Below are 16,327 nucleotides of genomic sequence, written 5' to 3'. Positions count from 1 at the left end.
AGACTGTCTACAAGACTACTATAAAACTTTTGGACCAGAAAAGGTCCCAGTTACTGCCTTTTCTTATTGGAATTTCATTTCTGAAACCCTAAAAGTCCATTCTTCTGCTCCAGACATTCAAAAACTTTGCAAAAAGGGAGAGGAAGCTTTAAAAGAGCACTCTCATCCCGCTTCAGCATGCAGCTCAGTAATAATTAATATGCCTGAAAGCCCCCCTAACAAAAACCCCAACAAAAGTAGGCCAAATACCCCAACCAGTCAAACTAGTATATCGCCAGATCAAACCAAAATCAAACCAAAGGCTAAAATCTTTCCCCCTTTTCAAAATCCAGAAACTAAACCAAAGGCTAAAATCCCTTCCATGTTCAAAACCAATTCCCTTCCCCCATTTCAGCCACCCCCTTATAAACCTGAATTCCCCGATCCATATTCTCATTTTTATCCAGCCACATCTCTGCCTCAATTCCACGCTTTAGAAAAGATGACAAAAAATCTCCGGCTGCAAGCCGATAATTTTAAAGAAAGCTTTAATCAAGAGCGGCAGCTGGCCGCCGATTTACTCGCTGAACTCCAGTCAGCAACTCAGGCCATTGGTGCCTTAGCACTCCCAGAAAATGTCCACTTACCCTGTCCCCATTGTACTCACCATACCTATGCTTTCCCAGTCACGCGTAGTCAGAACAAAAACCTTACTGCTGGCTCCTAAGATGGCGCTTCTAGTAGCGAAAGTGAGGAAGACCCCCCCAGCTCTGACGAGGGAGAACAAGAGGAAGTTAGTACTACACGGAGAGAGCAAGAGGAAGTTAGTACTACAACAACAGCTAAATATAAGAAACTTAGTTTAAAATATTTAGAAAAATTTAAAAAGGCAGTGAATGATTATGGCGCCACTGCCCCCTTCACGCTCGCCTTATTAGAAAGTCTCAGTGAGAAGGCACTCACTCCCAACAATTGGTCTCAATTAGCCAGGGCTGCCTTGTCCAGCGGCAATTTCCTGTTGTGGAAATCCGATTATGAAGAACACTGCAAAAAGTATGCCACCCGTAATGCCCGTAAAGCCGCCTCTAAAAAATGGACATTAAACAAATTTTTAGGTCAAAGCCCCTACCATCAAAATGACAAATAAGCTCAATTTCCCCCTGGCCTTATAGCACAAATACAGACAGCCGCGCTTAGAGCATGGAAGAAACTTCCACAGAAGGGTGCTGCCACTGCCTCTCTCGCTAAATTAAGGCAAGGACCCGATGAACCATATACCGATTTCCTCAGCCACCTACAAAATATGGCTGAGCGTTTATTTGGGGCCAGTGAGAGTGATAGTGATTTCATTAAACATCTGGCTTTTGAAAATGCCAACACTGCCTGCCAAGCCGCAATCTGCCCTTTTCGCAATACCGATCTTAATAACTACATAAAATTTTGTTCTGGCATCGGGCCCACTCAAACTCTGGGACTAGCCATTGGCGCCGCCTTCCAAAATTTTGCAGCACAAACTAAGCCTCCAACATGCTATAACTGTAAACAAGCTGGCCATTTTTCAAAAAATTGTCCCGTACCAAGAGTCAATTCCTCCTCATCCATCTCTAAGAAATCCTCATTGCCACCCTCTATTTGCCCCCATTGCAAAAAAGGGTTTCATTGGGCATCCGAGTGTCACTCCTGCACAATATTAATGGCCAACCCTTTAAGCCTAAGCCCCAGGGAAACTTGCAATGGGGCCGGCCCCAGGCCCCAACCAGAACAAACCCAGGGGCAATACGGTCTGTTCAACCTTCCCCAGTCGCGGTCCCTGCGCTCCCAACCATAAACCATGCTGCCGCATCTCAGACCTATGGAGAGCCACAGCAGGGAGCACAGGAATGGACCTCTGTACTGCCTCTGAGTCAATATTAACCCCAGAAACCAGCCCTCTCCTCATACCTACAGGAGTCTATGGGCCTCTACCCCCAAATACCTTTGGTCTCATTTTAGGAAGAGCTAGTGTCACCCTGCTCGGAGTCCAAATTATCCCAGGTGTGCTAGATAATGACTTTAGAGGTGAAGTACAAGTAATTGCAACCACCTCAAACAATATTATCCCTATTCCCTCTGGCACTCGAATAGCACAACTTATAATACTCCCCATTCAACATGTCAACTCAAACTTCAAAAAACTCCAGTGCCCCACAGAGGGCCCTGGATCCTCTGACATTTTTTGGGCACAACCAATATCCCACAATCGACCCACATTAAAACTAAAACTTAATGGCAAGCTATTTGAAGGGATCTTAGACACGGGGCCGATTCCACAGTTATATCCTCAAACCACTGGCCAAAATCCTGGCCCCTCACAGCTGCTGCCACCCAATTAAAAGGAATAGGTGAAGCCACAAATCCTCTACAAAGTTCACAAACCCTAAAATGGGAAGATGAGGAAGGAAACACTGGTACAGTTATACCATATATTATCCCCCATCTCCCCGTTAACCTCTGGGGCAGAGATATTCTAACTCAAATGAAAATTTTTATGTGCTGCCCCAGCGATGTAGTTACTGCCCAAATGCTCAAAATGAACTTTCTCCCTGGCAAAGGCCTAGGCAAAACTAATCAAGGAATAAAACAGCCCATCTCTATAACACCTAATACAGCTAAAACAGGACTCGGACTCTCCCAAAATTTAACCTGATGGCCATTGACATCCCTGTACCCCATGCTGAAAAAATCTCCTGGAGATCCATGGAACCAGTATGGGTTGATCAATGGCCCCTAACTCAGGAAAAAACCCTAGCAGCTATAGAGTTAGTACAGGAACAACTTAACGCCGGACATATTGAACCCACTCAGTCCCCCTGGAACACTCCCATTTTTGTCATGAGGAAGAAGACAGGCAAAGGGAGACTATTACAAGACTTACAAGCTGTAAACAAAGCAATGTTGCCCATGGGGGCACTGCAGCCCGGTCTCCCTTCACCAGTTGCTATTCCTATTGGCCTTCACAAAATAGTTCTAGACCTAAAGGATTGTTTTTTTTCCATACCGCTTCACCCAAAAGACAGGCAACAGGCCTTTAGTGTTCCTCAAATTAACTTTCAAGGCCCTATGCCCCGATTTCAATGGAAAGTCTTACCACAAGGCATGGCAAATAGTCCAACCTTACATCAAAAATTTGTTGCCGACGCTATTAACCCCATCCGGCAACTATGGCCACAAATCTACATCCTTCATTATATGGATGATATCCTGTTAGCAGGTCTAAACTTGTCCAATCTACACCTTTGTTTTCAAGACCTTCTAAAAAACTTAACTGCAAGAGGTCTTCAAATAGCCCCTGATAAGGTGCAAACCTCAAACCTCTTTTCCTATTTGGGTTTTGAGCTTTGGCACCAACAAGTCTTAACACCCCGCGTTCAGCTGCGAACCTCCCATCTATTAATTCTAAATGATTTCCAAAAACTTCTAGGAGACATTCAATGGCTCCGCCCCTACCTAAAACTACCCACTGAAACCCTTCTGCCACTCTATAATATCTTAAAAGGTGACGCAAACCCCTCCTCTCCCCGAAGCGTAACTCCAGAGGCAATGCAAGCGCTTATCTTAATAAATCAAGCTATCCAAAGTCAAACCTGTTATCAAATAAATTACCACCAACCCTTAATCTTTATAATTCTAGCTACAGTTCATACACCTACAGGAGTTTTCTGGCAATCAAACATAAAAGAGCCAAATGGACAAGGTCACCCATTGCTCTGGGTTCACCTCTCCGCTACCCCATCAAAGGTGCTCTCCTCACACATTTCTCTTATAGCTGCCCTCATAATAAAAGGCCGACAAACTAGTCGCCAATTGTTTGGAAAAGACCCTGATTCCCTGATCGTTCCGTTCACTCAGGATCAAATCCATTGGCTCTCCCAAACCGACGAGGAATGGGCTATCACATGCTTTTCGTTTCTAGGCAATATTGATAACCACTACCCTGGTGATCCACTAATTCAGTTCACCAAAATCCATCAATTCACCTTCCCTAAAGTCACTAAAACAAAACCCATAGACTCTGCCACCTTAGTCTTTACTGATGGATCAGCTAATGGGACTGCAGCATACGTCATACAGGGTCGAGTCTTTTCCATGCGTTCTCCCTATACTTCAGCCCAACTTGTCAAGCTCTATGCAGTCCTGCAAGTTTTTTCCCACCTTCAAAACCAACCTTTTAATTTATACACTGATAGTGCATATATAGCCTAGTCTATACCGCTATTAGAAACAACTCCATTTATCAAGCCCTCCTCCAAATCAGTCCCCTTATTCTCACAGCTGCAAAAACTAATTCTCAAACAACAACACCCCTTCTTCGTAGGGCATCTCTGTGCCCACCAAAATCTACCAGGCCCTCTTGCAGAAGGCAATGCTTTAGCAGACGCTGCCACTCAGCTAATATGTCCCAATCTTTGCAACTCTTTTACCTTAGCTTCCCAAGCCCATGCACAACATCACCTAAATGCAAACACTCTCTGACTAAAATTCAATATTACTAGAGAACAAGCAAGGGAAATTGTTAAAACCTGCAAAAATTGTGTAACCCAATTGCCAGTCCCTCACCTAGGAGTCAACCCAAGAGCACTTACCCAAACGAAATCTGGCAGATGGATATTACCCACTTTGCCAATTTTGGGCAACTCAAATATATTCATGTTTGCATTGACACATACAGTGGATTCATTCTAGCTAGTCTACAATCAGGAGAAGCTTCAAAACATGTTATTCTCATTTACTACATTGTTTCACTATTCTAGGCCAGCCTAAGCTCATTAAAACAGATAATGGGCCTGGATAAATGGGAAAAAATTTTCAAACTTTCTGTCAAAAATTACAAATCATACATAAAACAGGGATACCATACAACCCCCAGGGCCAAGGAATAGTAGAACGAGCACATCGCACCCTAAAAAATGCCCTGTGCCGTCTAGCCAATAGCACTCTCAAGCTCACAAATCAATGCCCCCAAGATCTTTTACATCATGCTCTCTTTGTCCTCAACTTCCTAACTCTGGATCAAGAAGGGCACTCTGCAGCCGATAGGTACTGGCATCCCAAAACACAAACGCAACAAGCCACCGTTATGTGGCGCGACCCCTCAACATCGAAATGGAATGGGCCCGACCCCGTTATCATCTGGGGGCGAGGCTCTGCTTGCATATACGACCAAGAAAAAGAAGGCCCTCGCTGGCTTCCAGAAAGATTAATAAGACATGTTAATCCTCCACTGTTGGAAAAAAACCCTCTCCCCTTTAACAATAACCTTTCCAGGGAACAAACCCCTCTCTGAGAAAAGAAATCTTTTTCTCTTCCAGCACGTCGCCAGTGAAAAACCACCAGCCTTGCTGTAACCCGCGCGGGAAAATCTCATTGGATTTCAAGTCCTGCGCAAAGAATCTACATACGGCCTGCGACTTAAAGAAGCTCAGCCCACAGGTTTGCCCCATCACTAAAGCCACATGATTTATTGCCACATAAACTATTGGCTCTTGCCAATTGGTTTTCTGGCATTACTGTTCACAGCTGGATTAGCAACCGTTGCCCCAAAAGATTGGAACCTGCTAGAAAAAACCCTTCTTGCCGTAACGTATTTGTGCATTGTAGGGTGCTTCATTCTGCTAGCTTGCCTTCCTTAAACTCCTATGGCTCCTGGTAACATGGCCTCATTAAATCTACTACCGCTTAAGGCTGTCACCTTACATTTTCTCCTACAGAGTGTGCTCAATAACCAAAGCACCACTTCCCTTGAAACCAACCCCCATCAGCCTTGGAAGTGGTCCCTAATACTATGGCAACAAGAACAAGTCTTAAGCTCCTGTGTTACTGCAGGAAGCCCTTCCTTCACCGCCCACCCCTGTGTCCTAGCAGTTTTTTCCAATACTCATTTCCCGGGAAAAAAGAACCATGCTGACATATGCCGTGGACGTAACGTAGGCGGCTTTTACATATGCCCAGCCTCAAATCCCGGAAAAAGCTACTGTAATTCCCCAAAAGAATACTACTGTGCATATTGGGGGTGTGAAACATTAGCCTTTGGCTGGGCAGCTAACACTCCAGACAAATATCTACAACTACAAAGTCCCAGCCTCAACCAAGTAACACTCACTGTACTGCAACCTAACGACCCCGGTTGGCTGCTCGGTCGTACCTGGGGCTTCAGGCTCTATATATCAGGAACTGACCCAGGGAGTTTTATCATGATAAAAAAGGAAAAGGTACAGCAGCCATCACTCTCCATTGGGCCAAATGTAGTGCTCGCTCCCCCTCCTTGCCAAACTCCACCCCCTTCCCCTCAAATTGTGACTACCCCTCCTCACAAACCTACCAATCAAATCAATTCAGCCCATTCTTCCTCTGCTACCGGCCTCACATTGTCACCCTCAAAACCTTCCATGAAACTCAAACCAATCTATAACCCACTTTGGTCAGTGCTCCAAGCTGCCTTTCTCTCCCTAAACTCCTCCCAGCCTAACTTTACCCGTAGTTGTTGGTTATGTTTCTCTGCCAACCCCCCTTTTTATGACGCTGTGGCCCTTAATACCTCATTTAATACTTCAAACGAGAATAACCTTCCCCAATGTTCTTGGAATACAACAAAAATCGGCCTTACCATGCAATCCGTTATTCACTCTGGACATTGTGTTGGTAGTGTTCCCTCCTCCTTTAACAAAGTCTGTGCACAGTTAGTTATCCTCTCCATCAACAGGTAAATTCTACATTCCCCCAACAGGGGCAAAATGGCTATGCTCTTCCACAGGACTTCGCGTATTGGTAAAAGTCCTCACTGAAACAAACGAAGTAGCTGTGTTGTCTTCCATAGAGGAGAAGACCTTTATCAATACTGGGATGCACAACCTCCAACCATGTCAAGGAAAAAAAGAGAACTTGTTACGGCTGTCACTATTGCCTCCCTTTTAGGTATTGCTGGCCTAAGTACCGGAACCGCCGCTGTCGTTCCCCAAAAACAAGGCTTTTCCCACTTGAGAGCTGCCATAGATGAAGATTTAGCATGCATTGAAAACTCCATCACCCATCTCAAGAAATCCCTTACATCCTTATCAGAAGTTGTTCTCCAGAACAGGAGAGGTTTAGATCTACTTTTCCTTAAGCAAGGAGGGCTTTGTGCCGCACTAGGCGAGGAATGTTGCTTTTACGCTGACCATTCTGGCTTAGTCAAAGATTCCATGTCCAAACTTAGGGAAGGAATTGCAAACTGCAAACTTGAGCGAGAAGCCCAAGGAAGTGCCTCCTGGGGATTCAACGGAATCCTTCCTTACATTCTCCCCATACTAGGCCCCTTATAACCATACTCCTTATAATATCCTTTGCACCTTGGGCCATAAAAAGAATTATACAACTAGTAAAAGACCAAATTGATTCCGCTCTTAGCAGGCCTATTCAAGTGCACTATCACCGGCTTCACCTCGCTGATTAAGGTATATCTCTAGACTAACTAATTGCTGCCCACCCTCACGGGTGAAAAGCCCCCTCCTACGGGAACAGCATATAACTCGAAACTATGCTTTGATTGGTACCGCTGGGTGCGAGGCAAAGCACTGCAAAGGAGGGTCAAAACAATTAAAGGCCATTTTCGAGCTCCTTGAGAAGCATGCCTCATTAGCAGAGGGGTTCGCTCTGCGCAAATAAGGGTTCGCTCTGCGCAAATCCTACCCCAAATTCCCCTCCCCAGAAAAACAGAGCCAGAAACAACATGGGGAATGAGGCCTCTACTTCCCCCGGCAGGTTAATGCCAAAAGAGTGCTCGATGAGCATTCTTCCTCCATCCTTTTGAAAAATAAAGGGAGGAGATGTTGTGGGTGATTAAGGCAGCATGCATAGAATCTACCTTTCAGCAATGCCGGAAACATGGCCACCTGGGCTGATACAACAATAGCTTAGGTCACCCTCTCCCTTCTTTACAGAACCAGTTTGCGCCAAAAGTTCTTACCTCAAATCTACCTTCCGCCCTAGCAACAGCAGCTGCCAATCCCAGATCGCCATCTATCCTTACCCGCCACCCCCCTCCTCCCTAGAGTATATACGCTCAGTCCCCTCAATAAAATTTTGCAACTTGATCAGAATACTGTCTTGCTGTCGTTCTTTGTGTCTCTTGTCCCATACCATTCTTCCCTCATAGGATATAGAGCTCCCGTTGATCGTCCCGCTGGCCGGGACAGCACAATACTCCTTGCGTGCACCAGCACTGTGCATGGGCCAGCTCCACCCAGGTCAAGGAGGCCCGGGGTTTGAACCGCAGACCTGCCATGTGGTAGGTGGACGCCCTAACCACTGGGCCAAGTCCGTTTCCCCTGAAAATATTTTTGAACTGTGCACTTGGCAATATGTATAGAATATCTCAATAAATATTAAAGTCAAACAACAATAACAACAAAATAGTTTAACCTGCTTGGGTGGAGGTTCATCCTCTCCTAATATTTAGAGTACTTCTTTCTTAGAAAACAGCTTATGAACTTTGCCCACAGGCAATGGTATGAGAGGAGGGCACTCTTTAGTTTTACATGCTCTATTTTGAGTATAGCAGTTGGAAGTCAAAGTGCATAAGAAGGAAATGATGTTTAGTGATTAATTCAGGTTATGCATTTAAATTTGAATTTCAAACACTAATGTGGTCTCGGTGGTACTTGGGACATAATTATCCTAACTTCAAGGCTGATGTTTTGTATTTTATGTGGGAGCTCTACCCAAGGCGAATATTCCAATTCTAAGGAGGACAGCAGGAGTTGGAAGGAACTACTCATCTGAATAGGTAGCACATGCAGGACTTTGAATAGAGCAGACAGGGGTGGCACATTCCTTAATTCCGGGACCCTAGACTTTTGTGACACATCCTGACCTCATGTGTCTTGAAGAAACAACTGATGGCAAACTGCAGATGCTAAAAAATGTAACATGGGACTGTTTCACAATGAAATGTGAATATGGGTAATATTGCATATATGACTTGTTTTCACAAAATATAAATAACAAGTAAACTAAAGACACAGAACAGAATAACAGCTATGTATGGCAGGGGAAGAATAGAGAGATTGAAAGGTGATAAGTTCCTCTGTTTATCTTTTTTATTGGAATAATGAAAATCCTCTAATAATTAAAGTAAATGCACAACTATGTGATTATACCAAATTCTGTTATCTGTACACTTTAGATGCATTGTATGCTTTAGTATGTATCAATAAAAATTGAGTTGTAAAAAAAATGTAAAAAAAAAAAAGGAAATGATATGATCCACAAACTTTAACTCTGTGAGTTAAGAATCCATTTCATGTTTTTTTAAACAAACAATTCAGTAGGTATTTAACTTGAAAATATTCAGGACACATTTAACTAGAAGAACTTCCATGTTGAAAGCTTATGAATTAGGACCCGATCATAATAGTAATGTTTGAGGGCTACCCAAAGCATATAATATTTAGAACTAAAAATTATAGATGCAATTATACATAACAGGAATAAAAGTAGTTTCTGCATTGACGATCCTTTCTGAATCTAATAATAGTATGACTTTAATTTTAACTCTCTAATTCCTAAAAAGTTATTTCTTATAAGCAGTGGTGCCTAAACAATTACACATGTGCATGGGCTTCCTAAACCTCAAATATATTTTTAACTGTCAATGGTAATTAAAGGTGACTGACCTTTACGTTAGATATTTTAAGAGAAATCAAAGTTACAACCAAAATCTTCAAGGTAAACTCAGTGTAACTGATCTTGAAAATAATTCCCTATTCAAAAGACTATTTCAACAATATGAGCCTTGGTCTCCAACTGCTGGAACCCCTGACTTTCTGCACTGTTCAACCTCTTACTTTGCCTGGTTCCTAGGGCACAGACATCAAAAAGTTACCTTGATTCTTCTCCCCTGTTATCCATACCAAGTTCCCAGATTTCCACTCATGTCTCCCTTACCCCAAATACCACAGCCTTTCTCCATATGCTTCACATCACCAGTCAAGGCCTGCCAACACTAGGTGTGTCCCAATTAGCAAAACCTACCTCTTCCTATGTTGAAACTTGGTCTCCCTACTCAAGCCATGTCTGGGTCTTCACAGATCCTTGGACATGTCTTATTTGTGCTACCTCTTAGTTTTAATCATGACAGCTTTCTACCTGGACATATCATTCCTACTTCTTCTGACAATTTAAATTCTATGTATCCTTAACTTAAGGAACAGCTCAAATCAAACTACTTTCAGGAAGACCCCCCAGCTTACTCCAGCCCACACAAATGTCTTCATCTTATAAATACTTAGCGTGTTTATATTCTTTTTACTTTGAGGCAAAAAAAATTATCCAAAATCTGGAAAAATTGTTAAAGGTTACTAGATCATAGTCCAATGAGCTTCACTGTATAAAAGCTAGCAATTAGCTTGCTTTACTTCTGCTTCAATTGCATTTGACATTTCTTGGAGGTATAATTTTGTATCCATAGTATATCATCTAATGAACTACCCAAACCAATAACGGAAGGGTATTTTATAGTCCAGTGAGATTAGAATTTAACTCATAGAACTAGTTTTTTTTTCATTTTATAGACCACAAAATTTTATTTCGGTTTTCTCTCATCTTCATATTCACTCAATCATATTCATATCCTCTATCCATCCATCCATCCATCCATCCATCCATCCATCCATCTATTCCTCAAGTACTAGGCAAACTACTTTTTGGGAGGTCTTCATGCTTATTTCCTCTTTATCACCTGGTAGGTGGCTTCAAGTTTGCCTTTGAAAACTTATTTTCTAGGAATTTACCTATCATTAAGAGATTTTTGTGGAAAATGATATAATGCCTGAAATCTGTTTAAAATAATCCAGTGAGGGAAGTGTGAGGGGTAGAAATGAAACATTATAGATGATAGTAGAAATAAGAGGATGATAAATGAGGGTCTATTATTTCTATGCAATGTCTCTAAATGTTTGAAAAGTTCAACAATAAAAAGGTAAAAAAGACATCCATGTACAAGATGATATTAGGTAGAATGTGTATGTGGATATGCAAAAAAATTTAACAATACATAATAAAAATTTTCAATATCCTCAGTTTTTCAAAAACATTCCTAAGTTTTAGAGTTCTCTGGATTCTTAATATTAATTCTGGGTATATTTTCCAACAAGGAAAATAAAAAGCATGCATGTAGAAACCATTATAAAATGCCTAATACAGTACCTGACACAAGGCATGAACTCCCTAAATGTTGATCACCTCTCTTCTCAAGAAAGAGAACAATATGCCTGTTATCTGGGAAATGGGCCAGAATTCCAGAAAAAAGAAGGTAACCTCAACTTACTATTAAGTCAGGCTTTTCTTTCTTCTCTTGGGACCAGTCGGTATTCTTAGAAGATACATCTAGGGGAAGAAAAAGAATCTATGAGAAATTATACTTTCCCTAATGCCCTCAAGTAGTTCTTCTGACCCGGAGGGTGGAAAGGAGCTATGCAGTTGTAGCCTAAAGCATTCTCACCTGAACCTGTAGTTTTGGACCCCTCTTCACCTCTCTAGACCCTCAACAATCTCACCTTTTGCCTTATGCTTTTGAGTCAATTTCTTCATGGTTTCCATGTCTTCCCTGTTCTTTGAAGGCAAAATCTTCTCCCAATCTTACTCTCCCAAGGCAGAAAGATCAGACAGTGTCATGGTGCGAGTCAACCCAGTGTCTCCTGTGAAACTCTGCCAGAGGGCCAAATGGAAGTTAAGTCATCTAAAGATGATTTCTACTGCCTAGGGTGACTTCTTTGAACCTTACTTGTAAATGCCCATCTTATTTCCATGCAGCCAGTACCTGTGGGATACAGAAGCAACTAGATGTTGTGGGGATCTTTATTGTGTGCCCTAAACCTATGCCTCTTCCGCAGGGATCCTATTCTCTCACACTCACTTCATTCATCAAATATTAAGTCTCGGGTCTACAAGGATTCCCTGGATTTTCTACCTCATTCCTTTCCTCCTACCACTGTCTCTTACCTCCCAAACCTAGAAGCCTCCTGCACCTCAGATTCAAGCTTCATATCCCCAATCAGTCTCTGCTACCTGGAGCCTGAGTCAGAGCAAAGACAGAACACAGCATAATGCCTGTGGGAAAAGAGCCTCTGAAAGTCTTGCTCCAAACCAAACAGGGCATGCTGCAGTCATTAACCGAGACCAGCAATAGTTAAGAGAACAGGAAGGGAGAAAAAGAATTTGCCTAGCTGAATTCTAGATACTTCTTGTCAAGCTTCTTACCTTAATTGTTAGAGTTTGAACTGTAACATGACATATTCAGGGCAAATGGGGAAAAAATTTAAAACTAAGTATTAAAAAGACATTAAGGGGAAGCAAACTTTGCCCAGTGGTTAGGGCGTCCATCTACCACATGGGAGGTCTGTGGTTCAAACACTGGGCCTCCTTGACCCGTGTGGAGCTGGCCCATGCACAGTGCTGATAAGCGCAAGAAGTGCCCTGCCATGCAAGGGTGTCCCCGCATAGGGGAGCCCCACATTCAAGGAGTGCGCCCTGTAAGGAAAGCTGCCCAGCATGAAAGAAAGTGCAGCCTGCCCAGGAATGGCACTGCATACATGGAGAGCTGACACACAAGATGACGCAACAAAAAAGAGAGACACAGATTCCTGTGAGGTGGACAAAGAAGAACACGCAGCAGATAGACACAGAGAACAGATAACTGGGGGGGGGGGGGGGGGAAGCGGAGAAATAAAATAAAAAAATAAATCTTTAAAAAAAAAAGAAGATCGTTAAAAAAGGACATTAAGGAATTACTGTTGATTTTGTTGAATATGATGATAATATTGTGGTTATATTAAAAAAAAACAGTTCTCCTCTGTTGGAAATACACACTACAGTATTTTCAATGAAAATGATGCTTGGGATGGGAGGAGACAAGATGGTCGCTGAGTGAACTTGCCTTTGTGGTCTGTCCTGGGAAGAGACGGCTGGGTGCGGCGGCAGGTTCTCCAAGGCAAGGCTTTTTCAGGATTTTTGCAGGGCAGAAGTGCCGGGACATCGATCCGGTGGAAAGTGAACTTAACCAACAACAAGAAACTAGAATAAGAAGAAAAAAGGGACAAAGAGAAGATATAACACCTATGCAAAAATAACAGCTAATTAACCTCCAAGAGCAGACAAAGAAGCTAAGGAACTGATTAAATCCGTCAAGATAAAGAGATGACCAGAAAGCAACAAAAATCTACAAACTAAACCAGTAATCAGGAAAACATGGCTGAATCCAATCAACAAACCAATAATCACGAAGGGGAGCAAAACTTGGCACAAGCAATGAAAGATCTCAGAACATTTATCACCGACAAATTTGATGAAGTAATGAAAGAGGTTAACAACATGAAGACATCACTTGGAGGGGAAATTGCAGACATACGCAAAAACATAACAGATATGATGGGAATGAACACCACAGTTCAAGAAATCAAAAATACACTTGCAGCAAATATCAGCAGACTAGAAGAGACAGAGCAGAGAATTAGTGATGTGGAAGACAGTACATCAGAAATCAAACAGATAGTAGAAGGGGTCAATAAGAAGATAGAAAAAATCCAATTAGGACTTAGGGACCTGAATGACAATGCAAAACGCTCAAACATACGTATTATAGGCATTCCAGAAGGTGAAGAGAAGGGAAAGGGGTCAGAAAGAGTGTTGCAGGAAATAATGGCTGAAAACTTCCCAAATCTACTGAAAGAGACAGATGTACATATCCAAGAAGCACAGCGCACTCCACTAGTCATAAACCCCAACAGGCCCACCGCAAGACATATACTTGTCAAATTATCCAATGCTCAAGACAGAGAAAATCCTAAAAGCAGCAAGAGAAAAGAAAACCATCACATACAAGGGAAGCTCAATTAGATTAAGTGCTGATTTCTCTTCTGAAACCATGGAGGCAAGAAGGCAGTGGTATGATACAGTCAAGGTACTAAAGGAAAAAAATTTCCAACCAAGAATACTCTATCCAGCTAAACTAGCATTCAAACATGATGGAGAGTTCAAAATATTCACAGACAAACAGAAACTGAAAGAGTATACCAACAAGAAACCTCCCCTTCAAGAAATTCTAAAGGGAGTTCTGCAGGAAGAAAGGAAAAAACAGGAAAGGCAGAGTTGGAGGAGAGTATAAGATCAACAACAACAACAACAAAGACAAAAAAATATATACAAACAAAATATGACAAACACAAATCCAATCAAAATATGGCTAACACAAATAATTCCTTGATAGTAATAACACTGAATGTCAACGGATTAAACTCACCTATCAAAAGATTCAGACTGGGACATTGGATAAGGAAATATGACCCATCCGTACACTGTCTGCAAGAGACACATCTTAGACCCAGAGACGCATGGAGATTGAAAGTGAATGGCTGGAAAACAATCATACAAGCTAACAATAACCAAAAAAAGGCAGGAGTAGCTATATTAATATCAGACAAAATAGACTTTAAATGTGAAACAATTGTGAGAGACAAAGAAGGATACTACATTTTAGTGAAAGGGAAAATCTGTCAAGAAGATCGAACAATCATAAATATTTATGCCCCTAACAAGGGTGCCTCTAAATACGTCAGGCAAACGCTGGAAAAACTAAGTGAAACAATAGATACATCTACAATTATAGCGGGGGATTTTAATACACCACTATCAACTCTGGACAGAACATCTCAAAAGAGAATCACCAAAGAAACAAAACATCTGAATAGTATATTAGAGGAGCTGGATCTAATAGACATATATAGATCGCTACACCCAAACACAGCAGGATATACATTTTTCTCAAGCGCACATGGATCATTCTTCAAGATAGATCATATGCTAGGCCACAAAGAAAGGCTGAACGAATTCAGAAAGATTGAAATCATACAAAACATTATCTCTGACCACAGTGGAGTCAAGCTGGAGATTCGCAAGGGACAGAAGCCCAGATTTCACACCACGATTTGGAAATTAAACAGCACACTCTTAGAAAAACAGTGGGTCAAAGAGGAAATCTCAAAAGAAATCAATGACTACCTTGAAACAAATGATAATGATAATACAACATACCAAAATTTATGGGATGCAGCAAAAGCAGTACTGAGAGGGAAGTTTATAGCCATAAATTCATATGTCAAAAAAGAAGAAAGAGCAAAAATTGAAGAACTAACTGCACATTTGAAGGAATTAGAAAAACAACAACAAAGTAACCCAACAGGAAGAAGAAGGAAGGAAATAACACAGATAAGAGCAGAACTAAATGAAATAGAAAATAAGAAAGCACTTGAACAGATAAACAAGACCAAGAGCTGGTTTTTTGAGAAGATTAACAAAATTGACAAACCTTTAGCGACACTAACAAAGAAAAAAAGAGAGAAGATGCAAATACACAAAATAAGAAATGAGAAAGGCAATATCACCACTGAACCCACAGAAATAAAGACTATCATAAGAGGATATTTTGAAAAACTATATTCCAACAAAAATGACAATCTAGAGGAAATGGACAAATTCCTAGAAACACATAAGCAGCCCATACTGACAAAAGAAGAAATTGATGATCTTAACAAACCAATCACAAGCAGAGAGATAGAATCAGTTATTAAAAATCTCCCAACTAAGAAGAGCCCAGGGCCAGATGGCTTCACAGGTGAATTCTACAAAACATTCCGGAAAGAACTGACACCAATCCTGCTGAAACTATTCCAAAAAATTGAAACAGAAAGAACATTACCCAACTCCTTCTATGATGCCAACATTACCCTAGTACCAAGGCCAAACAAAGACATCACAAGAAAGGAAAATTACAGACCAATTTCTCTAATGAACCTAGACGCAAAAATACTTAACAAAATACTTGCTAATCGTATTCAACAACACATTAAACGTACGATACACCACGACCAAGTGGGATTCATCCCAGGTATGCAAGGATGGTTCAACATAAGAAAATCAATCAATGTAATACACCATATAAACAGATTGAAGGAAAAAAATCACATGATTATATCTATTGATGCAGAAAAAGCATTTGACAAAATACAGCACCCTTTCTTGATAAAAACACTCCAAAAGATTGGAATACAAGGAAATTTTTTGAACATGATAAAGAGTATATATGAAAAACCTAAAGCCAATATTGTTTACAATGGAGAAATCCTAGACTCCTTCCCTCTAAACTCAGGAACAACACAAGGATGCCCACTGTCTCCGCTCCTATTTAACATTGTCTTAGAAGTACTTGCTCGAGCACTGAGGCAAGAACCAGAAATAAAAGGCATTCAAATTGGAAAGGAAGAAATCAAAATTTCATTAT

At 41.4% G+C, this 16,327-nt stretch overlaps 1 long non-coding RNA gene across 1 annotated transcript in view; it reads right to left on the bottom strand.

The window, feature by feature from the left end:
- Positions 1 to 11,802, bottom strand: part of LOC131275757 (uncharacterized) — a 45,838-nt gene extending 34,036 nt beyond the window's left edge. The window contains exons 1-2 of the long non-coding RNA XR_009183175.1: positions 11,550 to 11,802; positions 11,321 to 11,379 (exon numbers count right to left, since the gene is read on the bottom strand). This is a non-coding gene — a long non-coding RNA (uncharacterized lncRNA). The remainder of the gene's footprint in view (positions 1 to 11,320; positions 11,380 to 11,549) is intronic.
- Between the last annotated feature and the right edge of the window lie 4,525 nt (positions 11,803 to 16,327).

The sequence above is a fragment of the Dasypus novemcinctus genome, chromosome 24, assembly GCF_030445035.2.
Source record: "Dasypus novemcinctus isolate mDasNov1 chromosome 24, mDasNov1.1.hap2, whole genome shotgun sequence".
Taxonomy (NCBI): Eukaryota; Metazoa; Chordata; class Mammalia; order Cingulata; family Dasypodidae; genus Dasypus; species Dasypus novemcinctus.
This window is presented reverse-complemented; position numbering and strand designations above follow the sequence as displayed.